The 21,548-nt window shown below is 48.9% G+C and overlaps 1 pseudogene; it reads right to left on the reverse strand.

The window, feature by feature from the left end:
• Positions 1-3,710: 3,710 nt before the first annotated feature.
• On the reverse strand, positions 3,711-21,322 carry LOC124027445 (annotated as a pseudogene).
• Between the last annotated feature and the right edge of the window lie 226 nt (positions 21,323-21,548).

Below are 21,548 nucleotides of genomic sequence, written 5' to 3' on the forward strand. Positions count from 1 at the left end.
GACACACTAAGACCGAGGTAACGGAACCCACAGCAGACACACTAAGACCGAGGTAACGGAACCCACAGCAGACACACTAAGACCGAGGTAACGGAACCCACAGCAGACACACTAAGACCGAGGTAACGGAACCCACGCTAAGACTGAGGTAACCGTGAAATGCTTGCTGATGAGCCCAAACCCAACGAAGTTAAAAGCCAGATCAGAAAAAAAATAAAAAGGGATTGTTAACTTAGAAGCTGTTCAGCAGTCTGGCGGCCTGGGGGTAAAGCTGTTCAGCAGTCTGGCGGCCTGGGGGGTAGAAGCTGTTCAGCAGTCTGGCGGCCTGGGGGGTAGAAGCTGTTCAGCAGTCTGGCGGCCTGGGGGTAGAAGCTGTTCAGCAGTCTGGCGGCCTGGGGGTAGAAGCTGTTCAGCAGTCTGGCGGCCTGGGGGTAGAAGCTGTTCAGCAGTCTGGCGGCCTGGGGGTAGAAGCTGTTCAGCGGACTGGGGGTAGAAGCTGTTCAGCGGACTGGGGGTAGAAGCTGTTCAGCAGTCTGGCGGCCTGGGGGTAGAAGCTGTTCACGCGTCTGGCGGCCTGGGGGTAGAAGCTGTTCAGCAGTCTGGCGGCCTGGGGGTAGAAGCTGTTCAGCGGTCTGACGGCCTGGGGGTAGAAGCTGTTCACGCGTCTGACGGCCTGGGGGTAGAAGCTGTTCAGCGGTCTGGCGGCCTGGGGGTAGAAGCTGTTCAGCGGTCTGGCGGCCTGGGGTGTAGAAGCTGTTCAGCGGTCTGGCGGCCTGGGGGTAGAAGCTGTTCAGCGGTCTGGCGGCCTGGGGGGTAGAAGCTGTTCAGCGGTCTGGCGGCCGGGGGTAGAAGCTGTTCAGCGGTCTGGCGGCCGGGGGTAGAAGCTGTTCAGCGGTCTGGCGGCCTGGGGGTAGAAGCTGTTCAGCGGTCTGGCGGCCTGGGGGTAGAAGCTGTTCAGCGGTCTGGCGGCCTGGGGGTAGAAGCTGTTCAGCGGTCTGGCGGCCTGGGGGTAGAAGCTGTTCAGCGGTCTGGCGGCCTGGGGGTAGAAGCTGTTCAGCGGTCTGGCGGCCTGGGGGTAGAAGCTGTTCAGCGGTCTGGCGGCCTGGGGGTAGAAGCTGTTCAGCGGTCTGGCGGCCTGGGGGTAGAAGCTGTTCAGCGGTCTGGCGGCCTGGGGGTAGAAGCTGTTCAGCGGTCTGGCGGCCTGGGGGTAGAAGCTGTTCAGTCTGGCGGCCTGGGGGTAGAAGCTGTTCAGCAGTCTGGCGGCCTGGGGGGTAGAAGCTGTTCAGCGGTCTGACGGCCTGGGGGTAGAAGCTGTCACGCGTCTGACGGCCTGGGGGTAGAAGCTGTTCAGCGGTCTGGCGGCCTGGGGGTAGAAGCTGTTCAGCGGTCTGGCGGCCTGGGGTGTAGAAGCTGTTCAGCGGTCTGGCGGCCTGGGGGTAGAAGCTGTTCAGCGGTCTGGCGGCCTGGGGGTAGAAGCTGTTCAGCGGTCTGGCGGCCGGGGGTAGAAGCTGTTCAGCGGTCTGGCGGCCGGGGGTAGAAGCTGTTCAGCGGTCTGGCGGCCTGGGGGTAGAAGCTGTTCAGCGGTCTGGCGGCCTGGGGGTAGAAGCTGTTCAGCGGTCTGGCGGCCTGGGGGTAGAAGCTGTTCAGCGGTCTGGCGGCCTGGGGGTAGAAGCTGTTCAGCGGTCTGGCGGCCTGGGGGTAGAAGCTGTTCAGCGGTCTGGCGGCCTGGGGGTAGAAGCTGTTCAGCGGTCTGGCGGCCTGGGGGTAGAAGCTGTTCAGCGGTCTGGCGGCCTGGGGGTAGAAGCTGTTCAGCGGTCTGGCGGCCTGGGGGTAGAAGCTGTTCAGCGGTCTGGCGGCCTGGGGGTAGAAGCTGTTCAGCGGTCTGGCGGCCTGGGGGTAGAAGCTGTTCAGCGGTCTGGCGGCCTGGGGGTAGAAGCTGTTCAGCGGTCTGGCGGCCTGGGGGTAGAAGCTGTTCAGCGGTCTGGCGGCCTGGGGGTAGAAGCTGTTCAGCGGTCTGGCGGCCTGGGGGTAGAAGCTGTTCAGCGGTCTGGCGGCCTGGGGGTAGAAGCTGTTCAGCGGTCTGGCGGCCTGGGGGGTAGAAGCGGTCTGGCGGCCTGGGGGTAGAAGCGGTCTGGCGGCCTGGGGGTAGAAGCGGTCTGGCGGCCTGGGGGTAGAAGCGGTCTGGCGGCCTGGGGGTAGAAGTCTGGCGGCCTGGGGGTCAGCGGTCTGGCGGCCTGGGGGTAGAAGCGGTCTGGCGGCCTGGGGGTAGAAGCGGTCTGGCGGCCTGGGGGGTAGAAGCGGTCTGGCGGCCTGGGGGGGTAGTTCAGCAGTCTGGCGGCCTGGGGGTAGAAGCGGTCTGGCGGCCTGGGGGTAGAAGCGGTCTGGCGGCCTGGGGGTAGCGGTCTGGCGGCCTGTCTGGCGGCCTGGGGGTAGAAGCTGTTTGGCGGCCTGGGGGTAGAAGCTGTTTGGCGGCCTGGGGGTAGAAGCTGTTTGGCGGCCTGGGGGGTAGAAGCTGTTCGGCGGTCTGGCGGCCTGGGGGTAGAAGCTGTTCGGCGGTCTGGCGGCCTGGGGGTAGAAGCTGTTCGGCGGTCTGGCGGCCTGGGGGTAGAAGCTGTTCAGCGGTCTGGCGGCCTGGGGGTAGAAGCTGTTCAGCGGTCTGGCGGCCTGGGGGTAGAAGCTGTTCAGCAGTCTGGCGGCCTGGGGGGTAGAAGCTGTTCAGGAGACTTTTGGTCCCAGACTTGGTACTCCGGTACCTCTTGCTGTGGAGCAGAGAGAATAACTTTGGTTGCTGGAGCCTTTGACAATGTTTAGGGTTTTCCTCTGACACCAGAATTGGATGGTATTTAATGTGAGTTTAAACATTGCTCAACCATGATTGACGTGGTACAGCTTATGGAGAATACTTTTTTTGTTTTCCAGACTGTTTTTCCTCAACACCCTTGAGTGAGCTGATTGGAGGAGAACACAAGGAAGCCCCTCCCACCTAAAGCCAATGATGTTTTGCCATGTTTTAAAGCAGCCGTGTCGGGGTGTATTCATTAGTCGGATTCTGTTGGAAACCCTTTACTCTAGACATGGAACCTACCTGAATTTGTCCAATAGAAACAAACTGTTGCCAAACGCTTTTGTTTAGAGTGAATCGTGTACTGAATAACATCCCGGCTAAGTGACAATGTTTAGATGCCGCCATTCGCACAAATGAACCTTGAAATGAATTCCTATTGGCGCTAGCTGTCCCTCGTAGTGGAGTTGAAATGGCAGCCTATATAGTGCACTACTTTGGAGCCCTGGTCAGTAGTGCACTATATTGGGAATAAGGTGCTATTTTGGAAAACGTAGTGTTGACATGAACAAGGGACAGATGAAAATTGACTCAGTTATGTATTTATACATTTTATATTCTTGTTGATTGTGAATTTAGCATTAATCATTTTAATCAGTTAAACAATTACGGGAATGCGAACTGTGATTGAGGATATTTATTGTACATTTTGTTATAAATATTTGTATAACTGCAGAGCTCCCCTTTAAACAAAGCCACCATCAGCTGATATGTTTTATGGAGGAAGTGTTATTGAATGAGTGTAATGTTCTGACTAGACCACTGAGACACATTAAATGTTGTACAACTGGGCTACTCTTCAGTTTCCTGGCTACGTGTGAATGAAATGCACCGACTCCAATCACAAAACAGAGACTAGACAAAGAGATGAGAAAAGGAACATGGGCTAAAACCAAGAGCTTTATTGGGAGTTTTACAAGGTAACATTCCTTCCAGAATAGACCGTACAAACCCCATGGGTCATTATGTCTTGCCACAGTAAATCATCCCATTAACATTTACCTGGAAGGATGACTTTCTATAGGTCAAGGAAAAAAAGGTTCTGACTGAAGGTTTTAAAGTCATATTAACCACAGGATGTTCTGTGCTTGTAATGTAGAAGAGAAAAGCTAGACATTTAAAATAACTCTAAACTGAACTAGGAGAAGAGTTTCAGTCTGAGGATGGGGTTGTTCAACGGTCCAGTTTAGCTCTCTTGACCTCTGGTTCTGGTTCAGACGGCGCCACACTCACTCCAGAGATCTAGAAAAACAACAACCATATCAGTTACATGTCCAAGCCTGAAATGAGTGACATGACAAGGCTATTTTACCTCGTCGGACACAAACCGTTACCTGAACATGGTTTTAGTTCATAACTTCATGGAAATTGCCACCATGGGATCTCTGTAATTACAGAGAGATTCAGTTTGAAACAACAAACGTACCACAGGTTCAACCAGGGACATCCTGATCTTCTGGTGCTGGACGTTGGACGCATCCAGACTGATGGTCACTTTGACCTTGTCAAACATATTGAAGGAGTGGCCCTCCACCGTCAGACTAGGAGCCTGCACACACACACACACACACACACACACACAGAGTTACAGTTGATCCACACACACACACACAGAGTTACAGTTGATCCATACACACACACACACACACACAGAGTTACAGTTGATCACACACACACACACACACAGAGTTACAGTTGATCCATACACACACACACACACACAGAGTTACAGTTGATCCATACACACACACACAGAGTTACAGTTGATCCATACACACACAAAAAAAAGCTTTAATTTTCTCTGACACAACGAGGATACCTCTTCGTTGAAGATCAGTTTGGGGCTGGGTTTATCTTTGTTCTCAAAGAACACCGTTCCCTCCAGACCAAACTTAGGGATGAGGACGATGATGGCGTTCTTCCTCACAAACAGGATGAAGCCCTCTTCGTTCAGGATGCCTCTGCTCTTGAAGAACAGCTGGAGGAAACGACACATTATCTCGTCAAACAGATGGAAACAGGGAGACTACCCGGAAATGTCCAGTAAGATATGTTATTTTTCCAATTTCCGTTGCAGAGCATTTTGCTACGGTGCACTAATGAATATGACCTAGTTGTCCTTTTGTAAAAATGGGTCCCTCGTCTTCAATGGGACTTCCTGGTTAAATAGTGAGTCCAGTACCTGTGTGTGGAAGGCTAGAGGCTCTAACAGGTCAGTGTGTTGGGTGGGTCCAGTACCTGTGTGTGGAAGGTTAGAGGCTCTAACAGGTCAGTGTGTTGGGTGAGTCCAGTACCTGTGTGTGGAAGGTTAGAGGCTCTAACAGGTCAGTGTGTTGGGTGAGTCCAGTACCTGTGTGTGGAAGGTTAGAGGCTCTAACAGGTCAGTGTGTTGGGTGAGTCCAGTACCTGTGTGTGGAAGGTTAGAGGCTCTAACAGGTCAGTGTGTTGGGTGAGTCCAGTACCTGTGTGTGGAAGGTTAGAGGCTCTAACAGGTCAGTGTGTTGGGTGAGTCCAGTACCTGTGTGTGGTAGGCTACAGAGGAGGGCGTACTGGGCCATCTTGTGTCTGTAGTTGAGGTTGTTGCAGAGGGCAGACTGCTTGTGTTTGTCCATCAGGTCTGGGTAAGTGCTGTCTGCTCCAATGGCTACAGCCAGCAGCCGATGCACGATGATGTCAGAGTATCTGTAGAGGTTACAATCACATCAGAACCAGTCAGGGTAGAGGAAGGGGGTGGTGGGGGTGGACCAGTCAGGAGTAGAGAAGGGGGGTGGACCAGTCAGGGTAGAGGAAGGGGGGTGGGGGTGGACCAGAGAGTCAGAGAAGGGGGGTGGACCAGTCAGAGGTAGAGAAGGGGGGTGTGGACGAACCAGTCTGGAGTAGAGAAGGGGGTGGTCCAGTCAGAGGTAGAGAAGGGGGGTGGTCCAGTCAGGAGTAGAGGAGGGGGGTGGGCCAGTCAGGGTAGAGGAGGGGGTGGGCCAGTCTGGAGTAGAGAGGAGGGGGATGGACCAGTCAGGAGTAGAGGAGGGGGTGGTCCAGTCAGAGGTAGAGAAGGGGGGGTGGTCCAGTCAGAGGTAGAGAAGGGGGTGGTCCAGTCAGGAGTAGAGGAGGGGGTGGGCCAGTCAGGAGTAGAGGAGGGGGTGGGCCAGTCAGGAGTAGAGGAGGGGGTGGTCCAGTCAGAGGTAGAGAAGGGGGTGGGGGTGGTCCAGTCAGAGGTAGAGAAGGGGGTGGGGGTGGAACCAGTCAGAGGTAGAGAAGAGGGGGTGGACCAGTCAGAGGTAGAGAAGGGGGGGGTGGTCCAGTCAGAGGTAGAGAAGGGGGTGGTCCAGTCAGAGGTAGAGAAGGGGGTGGGGGTGGTCCAGTCAGAGGTAGAGAAGGGGGTGGGGGACCAGTCAGGGTAGAGGAAGGGGGGTGGACCAGTCAGAGGTAGAGAAGGGGGTGGACCAGTCAGAGGTAGAGAGGGGGGGGTGGTCCAGTCAGAGGTAGAGAAGGGGGGTGGACCAGTCAGAGGTAGAGAAGGGGGGTGGTCCAGTCAGAGGTAGAGAAGGGGGGGGGTGGTCCAGTCAGAGGTAGAGAAGGGGGGTGGTCCAGTCAGAGGTAGAGAAGGGGGGTGGTCCAGTCAGAGGTAGAGAAGGGGGGGGGTGGTCCAGTCAGAGGTAGAGAAGGGGGTGGTCCAGTCAGAGGTAGAGAAGGGGGGGGGTGGACCAGTCAGAGGTAGAGAAGGGGGTGGTCCAGTCAGAGGTAGAGAAGGGGGTGGACCAGTCAGAGGTAGAGAAGGGGGGGGTGGACCAGTCAGGAGTAGAGGAGGGGGTGGTCCAGTCAGAGGTAGAGAGGGGGGGGGTGGACCAGTCAGGAGTTGAGGGGGGGGGTGGGGTGGACCAGTCAGGAGTAGAGGAGGGGGGTGGTCCAGTCAGAGGTAGAGAAGGGAGGGGGTGGACCAGTCAGGAGCAGAGGGGGGTGGGGTGGTCCAGTCAGTCTGAGAAGTGTGTGGTCCAGTCAGGAGTAGAGGTGGGGGTGTGGACCAGTCAGATGAGTAGAGGAGGGTGTGGTCCAGTCAGATAGGTAGAGAAGGGGGTGGTGGACCAGTCTGGAGTGAGGAGGAGGTGTGGTCCAGTCAGAGGTAGAGAAGGGGGTGGTCCAGTCAGGAGTAGAGGAGGGTGTGTTCCAGTCAGAGGTAGAGAAGGGAGGGGGGACCGGACCAGTCTGACTAGAGGAGGGGGGGTGTGAGTTCTGGACCAGTCAGATGAGTAGAGGAGGGGTGTGGTCCAGTCAGAGGTAGAGAAGGGGGATGGGGTGGACCAGTCTGATGGAGTAGAGGAGGGGTGTGGTCCAGTCAGAGGTAGAGAAGGCGGGTGGGGGTGGTCCAGTTAGAGGTAGAGAAGGGGGGGTGGACCAGTCAGGAGTAGAGAGAGAGTGTTCTCGCCGTCCGATAGGTGAGGTGAAGTGTGTGTTCTCACCGTCTGATAGGTGAGGTGAAGTGTGTGTAGATGGGAGAGGCCAGTCCATAGTGGTGGAAGTCACTGTCCATCCCGGAGCAGAAGTACAAGCCTGCATCATGCAGCGTCTGTTGCAGGGATACAGCAAGGTGTTGAAGTAGGGAAGACTGTGTTCCACCTGGGTCGATCCAGAGAGTGTGTGTTCTAGAGTCTGAGACTGAGGTCCGTGTGGATCACCATATCCTGAGGGGAGGGACAACAACGTGAGGACTACATTAGACTGATGTCAGAAACAACAACGTTAAGACTACATTACACTGTCAGAAACAACAACGTGAGGACTACATTAGACTGATGTCAGAAACAACAACGTGAGGACTACATTAGACTGATGTCAGAAACAACAACGTGAGGACTACATTAGACTGATGTCAGAAACAACAACGTTAGGACTACATTAGACTGATGTCAGAAACAACAACGTTAGGACTACATTAGACTGATGTCAGAAACAACAACGTTAGGACTACATTAGACTGATGTCAGAAACAACAACGTTAGGACTACATTAGACTGATGTCAGAAACAACAACGTTAGGACTACATTAGACTGATGTCAGAAACAACAACGTTAGGACTACATTAGACTGATGTCAGAAACAACAACGTTAGACCATTAGACTGTACATTAGACTGATGTCAGAAACAACAACGTTAGGACTACATTAGACTGATGTCAGAAACAACAACGTTAGGACTACATTAGACTGTCAGAAACAACAACGTTAGGACTACATTAGACTGATGTCAGAAACAACAACGTTAGGACTACATTAGACTGATGTCAGAAACAACAACGTTAGGACTACATTAGACTGATGTCAGAAACAACAACGTTAGGACTACATTAGACTGATGTCAGAAACAACAACGTTAGGACTACATTAGACTGTCAGAAACAACAACGTGAGGACTACATTAGACTGTCAGAAACAACAACGTGAGGACTACATTAGACTGATGTCAGAAACAACAACGTTAGGACTACATTAGACTGATGTCAGAAACAACAACGTTAGGACTACATTAGACTGATGTCAGAAACAACAACGTTAGGACTACATTAGACTGATGTCAGAAACAACAACGTTAGGACTACATTAGACTGATGTCAGAAACAACAACGTTAGGACTACATTAGACTGATGTCAGAAACAACAACGTTAGGACTACATTAGACTGATGTCAGAAACAACAACGTTAGGACTACATTAGACTGATGTCAGAAACAACAACGTTAGGACTACATTAGACTGATGTCAGAAACAACAACGTGAGGACTACATTAGACTGATGTCAGAAACAACAACGTGAGGACTACATTAGACTGATGTCAGAAACAACAACGTTAGGACTACATTAGACTGATGTCAGAAACAACAACGTTAGGACTACATTAGACTGATGTCAGAAACAACAACGTTAGGACTACATTAGACTGATGTCAGAAACAACAACGTTAGGACTACATTAGACTGATGTCAGAAACAACAACGTTAGGACTACATTACACTGATGTCAGAAACAACAACGTTAGGACTACATTAGACTGTCAGAAACAACAACATTAGGACTACATTAGACTGTCAGAAACAACAACGTTAGGACTACATTAGACTGATGTCAGAAACAACAACGTTAGGACTACATTAGACTGTCAGAAACAACAACGTGAGGACTACATTAGACTGATGTCAGAAACAACAACGTTAGGACTACATTAGACTGTCAGAAACAACAACGTGAGGACTACATTAGACTGATGTCAGAAACAACAACGTTAGGACTACATTACACTGAAGGTTCTACGTCAGTCCCTATTTCGTTGTCCTTCGACCCGGAAAGGAACAATTGTCCCCAAAAAAGATAGTCTTATTAAAACTGTGTTTTAGACAGAAGTATTGTCTATAGATGTACCTGTCATTAGACTGGTTATAGATGTCTAGTCGGAATATATAGATGTCATTAGACTGGTTATAGATGTCTAGTCTGAATATATAGATGTCATTAGACTTGTTTTAGATGTTGAGGTCTAGTCAGTCTGAATACGTAGATGTACCTTAGACTTGGCAGCCTTGTTAAGGATGTCGTAGTTGGATGGAGGAGGGGCGGGGTGCTTCCTGAGAAGAGCGCACTCTGAGAACTCATCATAAATCTTCTGAGCTACTGAGATGTTGGCCAGCAACATGAACTCCTCCACCATCGAGTTGGTCTCCCTGGGGAACAATAAAGTTATTTGAATTTGAACCCACCGATACAGCGTGAACATCAAGTCTCTGAGCAGAGATCTACTGCTGGATGTTATAACCCAGTGACAAGGTACAACTGGAAACAGCAGGATGCTTTGACAGGCCACAAAAAGCTTGTCAATATTCATGTGAATTCAGCTGAACTTGTTGAAGTTTAAACCACGTTAGTCAGGGTCAAAACGACAGCACAGTTTCAAGCCCCTTAAATAGAACCTTATTTTAAATGCTATATTCTAAAAGCCTTATTTTAAATTCTATATTCTAAAAGCCTTATTTTAAATTCTATATTCTAAAAGCCTTATTTTAAATTCTATATTCTAAAAGCCTTATTTTAAATTCTATATTCTAAAAGCCTTATTTTAAATGCTATATTCTAAAAGCCTTATTTTAAATTCTATATTCTAAAAGCCTTATTTTAAATTCTATATTCTAAAAGCCTTATTTTAAATTCTATATTCTAAAAGCCTTATTTTAAATTCTATATTCTAAAAGCCTTATTTTAAATTCTATATTCTAAAAGCCTTATTTTAAATTCTATATTCTAAAAGCCTTATTTTAAATTCTATATTCTAAAAGCCTTATTTTAAATTCTATATTCTAAAAGCCTAACAACGTACTTGAGTTCCTTGGTCTGTAGGTCTATGGGGTCGTGAGTCTCACTGTCGATGTGGAAGCGAACCTCAGGCGAGGAGAGAGTCAACGCACTGAAACACACAACGGAAAACCACCATGTTAGATTACCAACAAAGACAGAGTACAACATATAGATTAATGACACCAGCAACCAGATCAATAAACACAATCAATCCATCAACCAACTAATCACCTTTGGGAATACATCAATCTGCCACAGTTCTAATGATCCTTCTCTTTCAACAGTTAGGGAAAAGGAAATCAACTACTGACATCACAGACCCTTCCTCTATCCTCGGTCTCTTCAGGGTCCTGGCTAGCCTGTTCAGGCCTCTTACCCTTTCTCTATCCTGTCTCTTCAGAGTCCTGGCTAGTCTGTTCAGGCCTCGTAACCTCACCCTCTCTATCCTGTCTAGTCTGTTCAGGTCTCGTAGCCTCACCCTTCCTCTATCCTGTCTCTTCAGGGTCCTGGCTTGTAAGTCGCTCTGGATAAGAGCGTCTGCTAAATGACTTAAATGTAAATGTAGTCTGTTCAGGTCTCTTACCCTTCCTCTATCCTCGGTCTCTTCAGGGTCCTGTCTAGTCTGTCCAGGTCTAGTAACCTCACCCTTCCTCTATCCTGGCTAGTCTGTTCAGGCCTCTTACCCTTCCTCTATCCTGTCTCTTCAGGGTCCTGTCTAGTCTGTTCAGGCCTCTCACCCTTTCTCTATCCTGTCTCTTCAGGATCCTGTCTAGTCTGTTCAGGTCTCGTAACCTCACCCTTTCTCTATCCTGTCTCTTCAGGGTCCTGTCTAGTCTGTCCAGGTCTCGTAACCTCACCCTTCCTCTATCCTGTCTCTTCAGGGTCCTGTCTAGTCTGTTCAGGTCTCATAACCTCACCCTTTCTCTATCCTGTCTCTTCAGGATCCTGTCTAGTCTGTTCAGGCCTCTTACCCTTCCTCTATCCTCGGTCTCTTCAGGATCCTGTCTAGTCTGTTCAGGTCTAGTAACCTCACCCTTCCTCTATCCTGTCTCTTCAGGATCCTGTCTAGTCTGTTCTGGTCTCATAACCTCACCCTTTCTCTATCCTCCGTTTCTTCAGGATCTTGGCAAGTCTGTTCAGGTCTCATAACCTCACCCTTTCTCTATCCTGTCTCTTCAGGATCCTGTCTAGTCTGTCCAGGTCTCATAACCTCACCCTTTCTCTATCCTGTCTCTTCAGAGTCCTGGCTAGTCTGTTCAGGCCTCGTAACCTCACCCTCTCTATCCTGTCTAGTCTGTTCAGGTCTCGTAGCCTCACCCTTCCTCTATCCTGTCTCTTCAGGGTCCTGGCTTGTAAGTCGCTCTGGATAAGAGCGTCTGCTAAATGACTTAAATGTAAATGTAGTCTGTTCAGGTCTCTTACCCTTCCTCTATCCTCGGTCTCTTCAGGGTCCTGTCTAGTCTGTCCAGGTCTAGTAACCTCACCCTTCCTCTATCCTCGGTCTCTTCAGGGTCCTGGCTAGTCTATTCAGGCCTCTTACCCTTCCTCTATCCTGTCTCTTCAGGGTCCTGTCTAGTCTGTCCAGGTCTCGTAACCTCACCCTTTCTCTATCCTGTCTCTTCAGGATCCTGTCTAGTCTGTCCAGGTCTCGTAACCTCACCCTTTCTCTATCCTGTCTCTTCAGGGTCCTGGCTAGTCTGTCCAGGTCTCGTAACCTCACCCTTCCTCTATCCTGTCTCTTCAGGGTCCTGTCTAGTCTGTCCAGGTCTCATAACCTCACCCTCTCTATCCTGTCTCTTCAGGATCCTGTCTAGTCTGTCCAGGTCTCGTAACCTCACCCTTTCTCTATCCTCCGTTTCTTCAGGATCTTGGCAAGTCTGTTCAGGCCTCGTAACCTCACCCTCTCTATCCTGTCTCTTCAGGATCCTGTCTAGTCTGTTCTGGTCTCATAACCTCACCCTTTCTCTATCCTCCGTTTCTTCAGGATCTTGGCAAGTCTGTTCAGGCCTCGTAAGCTCTTGGTGGTGTCATCATTCATGTTGGCGTCATCAATCCTCATCTGGGCCTCGGCGTATGTCAGCGAGGCCTGGAGGAAGAATTATCTTTCAATTCAATAAACTTTATTGATCCCTGAGGGGCATTTCTTACATCGTCTCAATCGCAACTGTTACATTGTCAAATGTGTGAGTTTCCTCTCCCTCTACCTTGGAGTCGATGACACTTTTAGTGAATCTGGTCTGGACTATCTCAGCCTTGTCGTTGATCTCCCATATACAAGAGAAGGCCAGCCTGCCAAGAGGAGAGACCATGAACACCACTAATGGTAAATGACAACAACAACAACAACAACAACAACAACAACAACATATATGATGTCTTCAGGAAGTATTGAAGTCACCTCTCCACACTGGATCGTAGAGAACACAGGTTGGAGCTCAGCAGTTCAGGAACCATGTCGATCCTCTGTGGGAGACAATCAGCTGTGTTAGCAATACAACACTGAAATGGATCCCTGTATCTACCTGCACATGACCATCTGATCATTTAACAGTCCAATCTGATAAATTGTAATTATTCGCCTCCCTCCTCATGCCTTTTGCACACAATGTATATAGACTCTTTTTTTCCCTTCCACTGTGTTATTGACTTGTTTATTGTTTACTCCATGTGTAACTCTGTGTTGTTGTCTGTTCACACTGTTATGCTTTATCTTGGCCAGGTCGTAGTTGTAAATGAGAACTTGTTCTCAACTAGCCCACCTGGTTAAATAAAGGTGAAATAAAAATATATTTCGGACTACTTTTGACCCGGGCTCTGGTAAAAAAAAAAAATAGTGCACTTATATAGGGAATAGGGTGCCATTTAAGACTCACTAAAAGAGCTAGTTAGGGTTCATCAAGGTCACTATGTGATGAAACAGATGGTCTGTACCCTTCCAGTCAGGTAGACTGTAGTTCCTCTGTTAGCAGCCTCCAGGTCCATAGCGTTGCCTGGCCGAATGAAGTGGCTCACATCAGCAATGTGGACACCAACCTTCAACCCACAAAGAAACACACACACGATGACTTCTCAACTTTCACTTCTGTTCCACCATATTACCAATTAAAATAGATTCTGTTACCTCATCCAAACATTCACCCGTCCCAATAAAATGCTGTGGTAAACTGTGTTAGTTGCTCAGTGTCCTACCTCTTGGTTTCCATTGGGCAGCTCTCTACAGTGCAGAGCATCATCTATGTCCGTACAGCCAGGAGGATCCACACTGCAGACCGTCAGGTTCCTCAGGTCCTCTCTCACAGCCATGTCCTGATAGGAGATCAAATAAGGTTTAGTGATGCATTATTACCTGTTATAAGCATGTTATGAGCCTTTATAAAGTATTATAACCACATCATAATGCAATTATACCAACAGGCTTTAAGTAGTGTTACCAAATTGTTGATTGGTATAGCTACAACAACGTAGCCACCAGCTGACAACCATTGATATATATGTCTTGACACAAAATGGCCGCCATAACAGAACCCCCCTGTGCGGTGCAGTTACCTCCTCTGTGATGTTCCAGGGCATCTTGGGGAGGAAACTGAGGACGGCCTGTGAGAAGTCCTGGTGAGGGACATCATGCTCCAGCAGTAGCACCTCCGTCTCCGTCTCCTTGTCCCCTGCACTTCCCAGGCTACGAACAAAATGGCCCTGAGAGGAGGAGAGAGGGAGAGGAGGAGAGAGGGTGGGTGAAGAGAGAGGGAGAGAAGGAGAGAGGGAGAGGAGGAGAGAGGAGAGAAGGAGAGAGGGGTGGGTGAGGAGAGAGGGAGAGGAGGAGAGAGGGAGAGGAGGAAGATGGAGAGGAGGAGAGAGGGAGAGGAGGAGAGAGGGGAGAGAGGAGAGGGAGAGGAGAGAAGGAGAGAGGAGGAGAGGAGAGGAGGAGAGAGGGAGAGAGAGAGGAGAGAAGGAGGAGAGAGGGAGAGAAGGAGGAGAGAGGGAGAGAAGGAGGAGAGAGGGAGAGAAGGAGGAGAGAGGGAGAGAAGGAGAGAGGGGAGAAGTGAGGAGAGAGGGAGAGAAGGAGAGAGGGAGAAGGAGGAGAGAGGAGAGAAGGAGAGAGAGGGAGAGGGAGAGAGGAGAGAGGAGAGAGGAGGAGAGAGGGAGAGTGGAGAGAGGAGAGAGGGAGAGAGAGGGAGAGAAGGAGAGAGGGGGGGTGGGTGAGGGAGAGAGGAGAGAGGGAGAGAAGGAGAGAGGGGTGGGTGAGGGAGAGAGGAGAGAGGGAGAGAAGGAGAGAGGGGTGGGTGAGGAGAGAGGGAGAGAAGGAGAGAGAGGGGGAGTGAGGAGAGAGGGAGAGAAGGAGAGAGGGGTGGGTGAGGAGAGAGGGAGAGAAGGAGGAGAGAGGGAGAGAAGGAGGAGAGAGGGAGAGAAGGAGGAGAGAGGGAGAGAAGGAGGAGAGAGAGGGAGAAGGAGGAGAGAGGGAGAGAAGGAGGAGAGAGGGAGAGAAGGAGGAGAGAGGGAGAGAAGGAGAGAGAGGGTGGGTGAGGAGAGAGGGAGAGAGGAGAGAAGGGAGAGGGGTGGGTGAGGAGAGAGGGAGAGAAGGAGAGAGGGAGAGAGGGAGAGGAGGAGAGAGGGAGAGGATGAGAGAGGGGTGGGTGAGGAGAGAGGGAGAGGAGGAGAGAGGGAGGGAGAGAGGAGAGAGGGGGAGAGGAGAGGGAGAGGAGGAGAGAGGAGAGAGGGAGAGAAGGAGAGAGGGAGAGGAGGAGAGAGAGGGGTGGGTGAGGAGAGAGGGAGAGAGGAGGAGAGAGGGAGAGAAGGAGAGGAGGGAGAGAAGGGAGAGGGGTGGGTGAGGAGAGAGGGAGAGAAGGAGAGAGGGAGAGAAGGAGAGAGGGAGAGAAGGAGAGAGAGGGAGAGAGGGAGAGAAGGAGAGAAGGAGAGAAGGAGAGAAGGGGAGAGGGAGAGGAGAGAGGGAGAGAAGGAGAGAGGGGTGGGAGAGGAGAGAGGGAGGAGGAGAAGGAGAGAGGGGTGGGGTGGGAGAGAGGGGTGGTGTCTAGTCTCTGCTAGTTCCTCAAAGAGGGGTGGGTGAAAGAGGTGTGGGTGAGAGATAAGGGATGATTGAGGAGAGAGTTCCAGGTCCTCTTCATTGCAGTCGAGCTGCACAGGGATGTACATCACAGACTTCTCCAGGCATTGATATCCCATAATGATCATGAGGAGCAGCCCAAGAATAAAGAGGGAGAGAAGACACATAGAGGGTGGGTGATCTGGAGAGAGGGAGAGGAGGAGAGAGGGCCAGAATGATCCTCTGTCCTGCCAACGAGGGCCTGGGTGAGGAGAGAGGGGAGAAGGAGGAGAGAGGGAGAGAAGGAGGGGGGGAGAGAAGAGAGAGGGGGTGGGTGAGGAGAGGGAGAAGGGGAGAGAGGGAGAGAAGGAGGAGAGAGGGAGAGAAGGAGGAGAGAGGGAGAGAAGAGGGAGAGACCAGAGAGAAAAGGAGATCAGGGAGAGAAGGAGAGAGCATGGTGGAGATATGCAGAGATGGATAAATACTCATGTAGGCTTGATTTGATTGATGTGTTGAGGGGAGACAGAGCAGAGCGAGGTGATGAGAAGTTTAGGGGTCTTTGATTTGGGACAGGAAGAGCATGCCACAGAAGGGTCTCCAGTTCCTGGGTGAGGATGCCCACCACCCTGCCTGAAGGGAGAGGGAGAGAAGGAGAGAGGGACCACTCTTCAACTCCGCCTCCTCCTCCTCTGTGACATCATCCTCCTTGGGAGAGGGAGAGCAGCAGGACAGAGGAGGAGGAGAGAGGGGTGGGTGAGGAGAGAGGAGAGAAGGAGAGAGGGAGAAGGAGGAGAGAGGGAGAGGTTCTGCAGAGAGGGATCAGAAGGAGAGGGGGGTGAGGAGAGAGGGAGAGAAGGAGAGAGGGGTGGGTGAGGAGAGAGAGAAGACCAGGACGCTGGGTGGGTGAGAGGATTTCCCATCCAATCAGGAGAGAGGGGTGGGTGAGGAGATCCTGAGGGTGGGCAGGGAACAGGGGTGGGTGAGGAGAAGATTGTGGGTATCCAAGGGAGAAAGGAGGAAGAGAATGATCACTCACTTTTCCCCAGGGAGAGGAACAGAGGGAGAGGAGGAGAGAGGGAGAGGAACAGAGGGGTGGGTGAGGAGAGACCAGGGGTGGGTGAGGAGAGAGGAGTTAAGGAGACCAGGGAGAGAACAGAGGGGTTAAGGAACCAGGTACATGAACAGAGGGAGTTAAGGAACCAGGTACATGAACAGAGGAGTGGGTGAGGAACCAGGGAGAGGAGGAGAGAGGAGTTAAGGAACCAGGTGGGTGAGGAGAGAATGGTGTCTAGTCTCTGCTAGTTCCTCAAAGACCGAACAGAGAGATAAGCCGTTATGATTGAGGTGCGTTCCAGGTCCTCTTCATTGCAGTCGAGCTGCACAACCATGTACATCACACACTTCTCCAGGCATTGATATCCCATAATGATCATCTGAGCAGCCCAACTGTAATAAAGAGGACCTGAGAGACACATACATGATCTGGAGTGTTGGGCCAGCCAGGTACATGGCCACCATGATCCTCTGTCCTGCCAACGTGGCAGAGGAGTCTCTAACCAGGATCCTGGGGAACAGAGGAGTGGGGTGAAACTAACAGGTCGCCTGGGAAGGGAGAGGAGTATAACAGACCAGGAACAATGAGATAGAGGAGTCAGCACAAAACTAGGTACATGAACAGACGATAAAAATAATCACATGAGAAACCAAAGCATGGTGGTATATGCATCCCATGGATAAATGAACAGAGCTTGATTTGATTGATGTGTTGATTGACAGAACAGAGCGAGTGATGCTAGTTTACCTCTTTGATTTGGGACAGGAAGAGCATGCCACAGAAGGGTCTCCAGTTCCTCTTGATGATGCCCAACCAGGTACATGAACAGACGGACTCTTCAACTCTGCCTCCTCCTCCATGAACATCAGGGTTCCTGCAGCACCACAGAGGACGGAGCCACCCATGAACAGAGGAGGATCTCCACAGCAACCAGGTACATGGAACAGAGGTTCTGAGTTAATCTAACCAGGGGCGGGACAGGAAGAGGAGTTAATGGTAACCAACGCTGTACTTCGTTTACATTTCCCATCCAATCACTCACTCACTCATCCCCATCCAGGTACATGAACAGCACAAAGGATTTAACTAACCAATGGTACATGAACAGATACTGTTGATTAACTTTTAACCAGGTACATGAACAGAGGAGTTAACTAACCAGGTACATGAACAGAGGAGTTAACTAACCAGGTACATGAACAGAGGAGTTAACTAACCAGGTACATGAACAGAGGAGTTAACTAACCAGGTACATGAACAGAGGAGTTAACTAACCAGGTACATGAACAGAGGAGTTAACTAACCAGGTACATGAACAGAGGAGTTAACTAACCAGGAGGAAATATTCAGCAACTGTTGGAGGACTTAAAGAATGTTCCATACTTCTATGTCAGGTTACACGGCCAGAATCCACTAATGAACACGAGCTATGCTTCAGCAGCACTCACCTCTGTACTGTCATCTCCTTCTCCGTGGACGAACACAGTAGCCTCCAGGTAGTTGTCTCTGCTAGCCCGGAACGTTCCCTGTTGGAAGGTCCCACTCTTAATCCCAGACTGGATCCTAGACAGGGGCAGGTGCTCCGGGAACAACACCTTACTGCTGGTGATCTCATTCTGGGGGAGGGAGAGAGAAATTAAAGGGATAAATTACAGGAATAACCATGAATATGCAGATCTAACTGTCTCTATGAATATGCAGATCTAACTTTCTCTATGAATATGCAGATCTAACTTTCTCTATGAATATGCAGATCTAACTTTCTCTATGAATATGCAGATCTAACTGTCTCTATGAATATGCAGATCTAACTTTCTCTATGAATATGCAAAATAGCTGTCTCTATGAATATGCAGATCTAACTGATATCTGTGTAGATATGCAGCTTACCTTGTCATCGAATATGCAGATCTAAGCTTTATGATCCACCAGCTCAGGGTTGGCTATCAGACTATGCAGATCTCACCTGTATGGATACAGATCTAACGGATGAAGATGGCGGATCTACTATGAATAACAGATCCACATCTCTATGAATATGCAGATCGGCATCTCTATAAAATATGTCCAGATCTAACTGAGTAAAATATCCAGATCTACCTTTATGAATAAACAGAGTCTACATCTTTATGAATAAACAGACCACATCTTTATGAAAACAGAGGCCACATCTTTAGAGTAAAATATGCAGATCCACATCTATGAATATGCAGAAACACGTAGTCCACATCTACCAGAGTAAAACGCTCTAGTCCACATCTACCAGAGTAAACTCGCAGACATCTACCAGAGTAAACTTTCTCTATGACATCTACAGAGTAAACACTTTCTCTATGAATCTAAAATCTGCTGTAAACAGTAACATCTACTAGTAAATGTGATATTGTGTACACGTAGTCCACATCTACCTTGTAGAGTCAAACACGTAGTCCACATCTAGGGTTGGCTATCAAACACGTAGTCCTCATCTACTATTAAACACGTAGTCCACGGATGTAAACACGTAGTCCACATCTACTAGAGTAAACACGTAGTCCACATCTACTAGAGTAAACACGTAGTCCACATCTACTAGAGTAAACACGTAGTCCACATCTACTAGAGTAAACACGTAGTCCACATCTACTAGAGTAAACACGTAGTCCACATCTACTAGAGTAAACACGCAGTCCACATCTACTAGAGTAAACACGTAGTCCACATCTACTAGAGTAAACATGTAGTCCACATCTATTAGAGTAAACACGTAGTCCACATCTACTAGAGTAAACACGTAGTCCACATCTACTAGAGTAAACATGTAGTCCACATCTATTAGAGTAAACACGTAGTCCACATCTACTATTAAACACGTAGTCCACATCTACTAGAGTAAACACGTAGTCCACATCTACTAGAGTAAACACGTAGTCCACATCTACTAGAGTAAACACGTAGTCCACATCTACTAGAGTAAACATATAGTCCACATCTACCAGAGTAAACACGTAGTCCACATCTACTAGAGTAAACACGTAGTCCACATCTACTAGAGTAAACACGTAGTCCACATCTATTAGAGTAAACACGTAGTCCACATCTACTAGAGTAAACACGTAGTCCACATCTACTAGAGTAAACACGTAGTCCACATCTACTAGAGTAAACACGTAGTCCACATCTACTAGAGTAAACACGTAGTCGACATATTGAACACACCTAGTATTGTGACCTTGTGTTTAAGGTTAAAGACAAGAACACCGGTCTCATCTTGGGGTACTGAGGTAAGAACAGAGGTCTCATCTTGGGGTACTGAGGTAACAGATATTGTGATATTAAAGACAAGAACAGAGGTCTCATCTTGGGGTACTGAGGTAAGAACAGAGGTCTCATCTTGGGGTACTGAGGTAACAGATATTGTGATATTAAAGACAAGAACAGAGGTCTCATCTTGGGGTACTGAGGTAAGAACAGAGGTCTCATCTTGGGGTACTGAGGTAACGGAGGTGTCTTGTTTCTTACATCTGTATGTGAGCAGGCCGGACTCCTCTGCTTTCTCCTTGTTGCCCCGGTCGTTGGTCAGCAAAACAACCTTTAACCTCTTGTCCGTGGGGGTGTTGTTCAGGTGATCACTGTACCACTTGGTAGATATGCGGATGGCTCTGTCATTACGATCGTTGGCGCTTTCCCCCTGCTCTCTCTCTATATACGTTTCTCTGGAACAGAAGAATACAACCATACGTCGCTTTGAAAAGCATTGATCACAAATGGATGGACAGTTAAGGAGTCAACATGCTTCAGTTCGGCTGGCGACTAGCCTGAGCTAAATTTACTTTTTTGCCTAGGAGATCTTAGTCACGCAATTTTTCATCTGATTAGGTTGTTAGGTGCAGTATTTCTCAAGAGAAAACGTGAATAAGAACAGTTTAAGAAACCTTGCCCAAGTCCAAAAAACAAACAAAAACAAACTAAATGTTGTTTGTCGTTTAATATACGCAAACTCTCCCAAACTGTTTTGGTTGGGAAACATGCTGACTTCAGTCTTGCTCCAACTTATTTCAGTCAATTGCTACATTGGCGTCAGTGGTGGGATAACCCCAAGGGTCACTGATTCAAAACCAAGTTAGGGTGCACCCTCTTAAATCACTACAAAACAGTCAGTTATCTAAGGCAAACAGTATATCTATTTTCTACCTGTGATGTTCGTTAGTGAAAGTGTAAAAGTGTTTTTCCTTGTCGTGAAGGATGTCTTTCAACCGCTTGTAGATGGGAGCGCTCCTGTGGCGGACCTCTTGGAGTACAGTCTGCAGAATGATCACGTTCTTGATCAAGGGATCCTCCAGGATATCAATCTACAGACATTAAAAGGGATACTGACTCAGCGTGGTAGAATGTCACACCTGAAAGTTAGTCAAATTAGTGTTAGCTAGATCAGGGTTTTTGCCCCAGCACTACATAGCGGACTCAAATATCAAACTCATCATCAAGCTTTGATTATTTTAATCAGCTGGGTAGGGTACAAACCAGAACGTGCCACCGGGGGACGGGGGCAGGACCGAATTTGCGAAACCCTGAGCTCGATAAGTGGGGTTCACACTTTCACTAGAGGCGTGTGAATGTAAAACTGTAGTGATGCGGTGGGAAAATCTAGCGTTTACTTTAGACATGTACTTTTATTGTATTGATTTGTTGTTAATAATAACGTTTACGTTAGACATTATTGCACAGTAACTTACCTGGCTCAACACAATATTTGTGTCTGGGAGTAAATAGTGTGGGAAAGAACACAAGTTGCTTTCAATGCAAGCGTCTTTCTGCAACACAGTCTCTTCTTGCTTGCATTCTGTACAAACTTCACTTCCGCACCAAATATCGTCTCGCAGGTAATGCTCACGGACTATTTTCATGATCCCGCCTGATCGGGTTTTCTTTACGAAAGTTTTTGATTTCAACATTACTCCGATAAATATATATTACAACAGTAATTTTGATACGTTTCTACTCATAGGTGTACATCAACAAACATTCCACCCGAGACCGATGTACACACGTGGAGGGGAGGGAAGATAAAAACGTTCCCGGGGTTTCTTGTGACGGATCATATCTGATTCATATTCTATTGTGAAAGTTACCAGATACTTTGTGTACTTTTTATACATATATCAATGACATGTGTGTATTTTAAAAACAATATAGGGGGAATTTTATGATAGATAATTAAATATGTCATAATATAATATTTTCCAACTCTGTGTAAAACCTTTTAAGGCCATCTTCTTTTTCTTCTTCATTTGAATG

This window comes from Oncorhynchus gorbuscha, unplaced genomic scaffold (assembly GCF_021184085.1).
Source record: "Oncorhynchus gorbuscha isolate QuinsamMale2020 ecotype Even-year unplaced genomic scaffold, OgorEven_v1.0 Un_scaffold_3238, whole genome shotgun sequence".
NCBI lineage: Eukaryota > Metazoa > Chordata > Actinopteri > Salmoniformes > Salmonidae > Oncorhynchus > Oncorhynchus gorbuscha.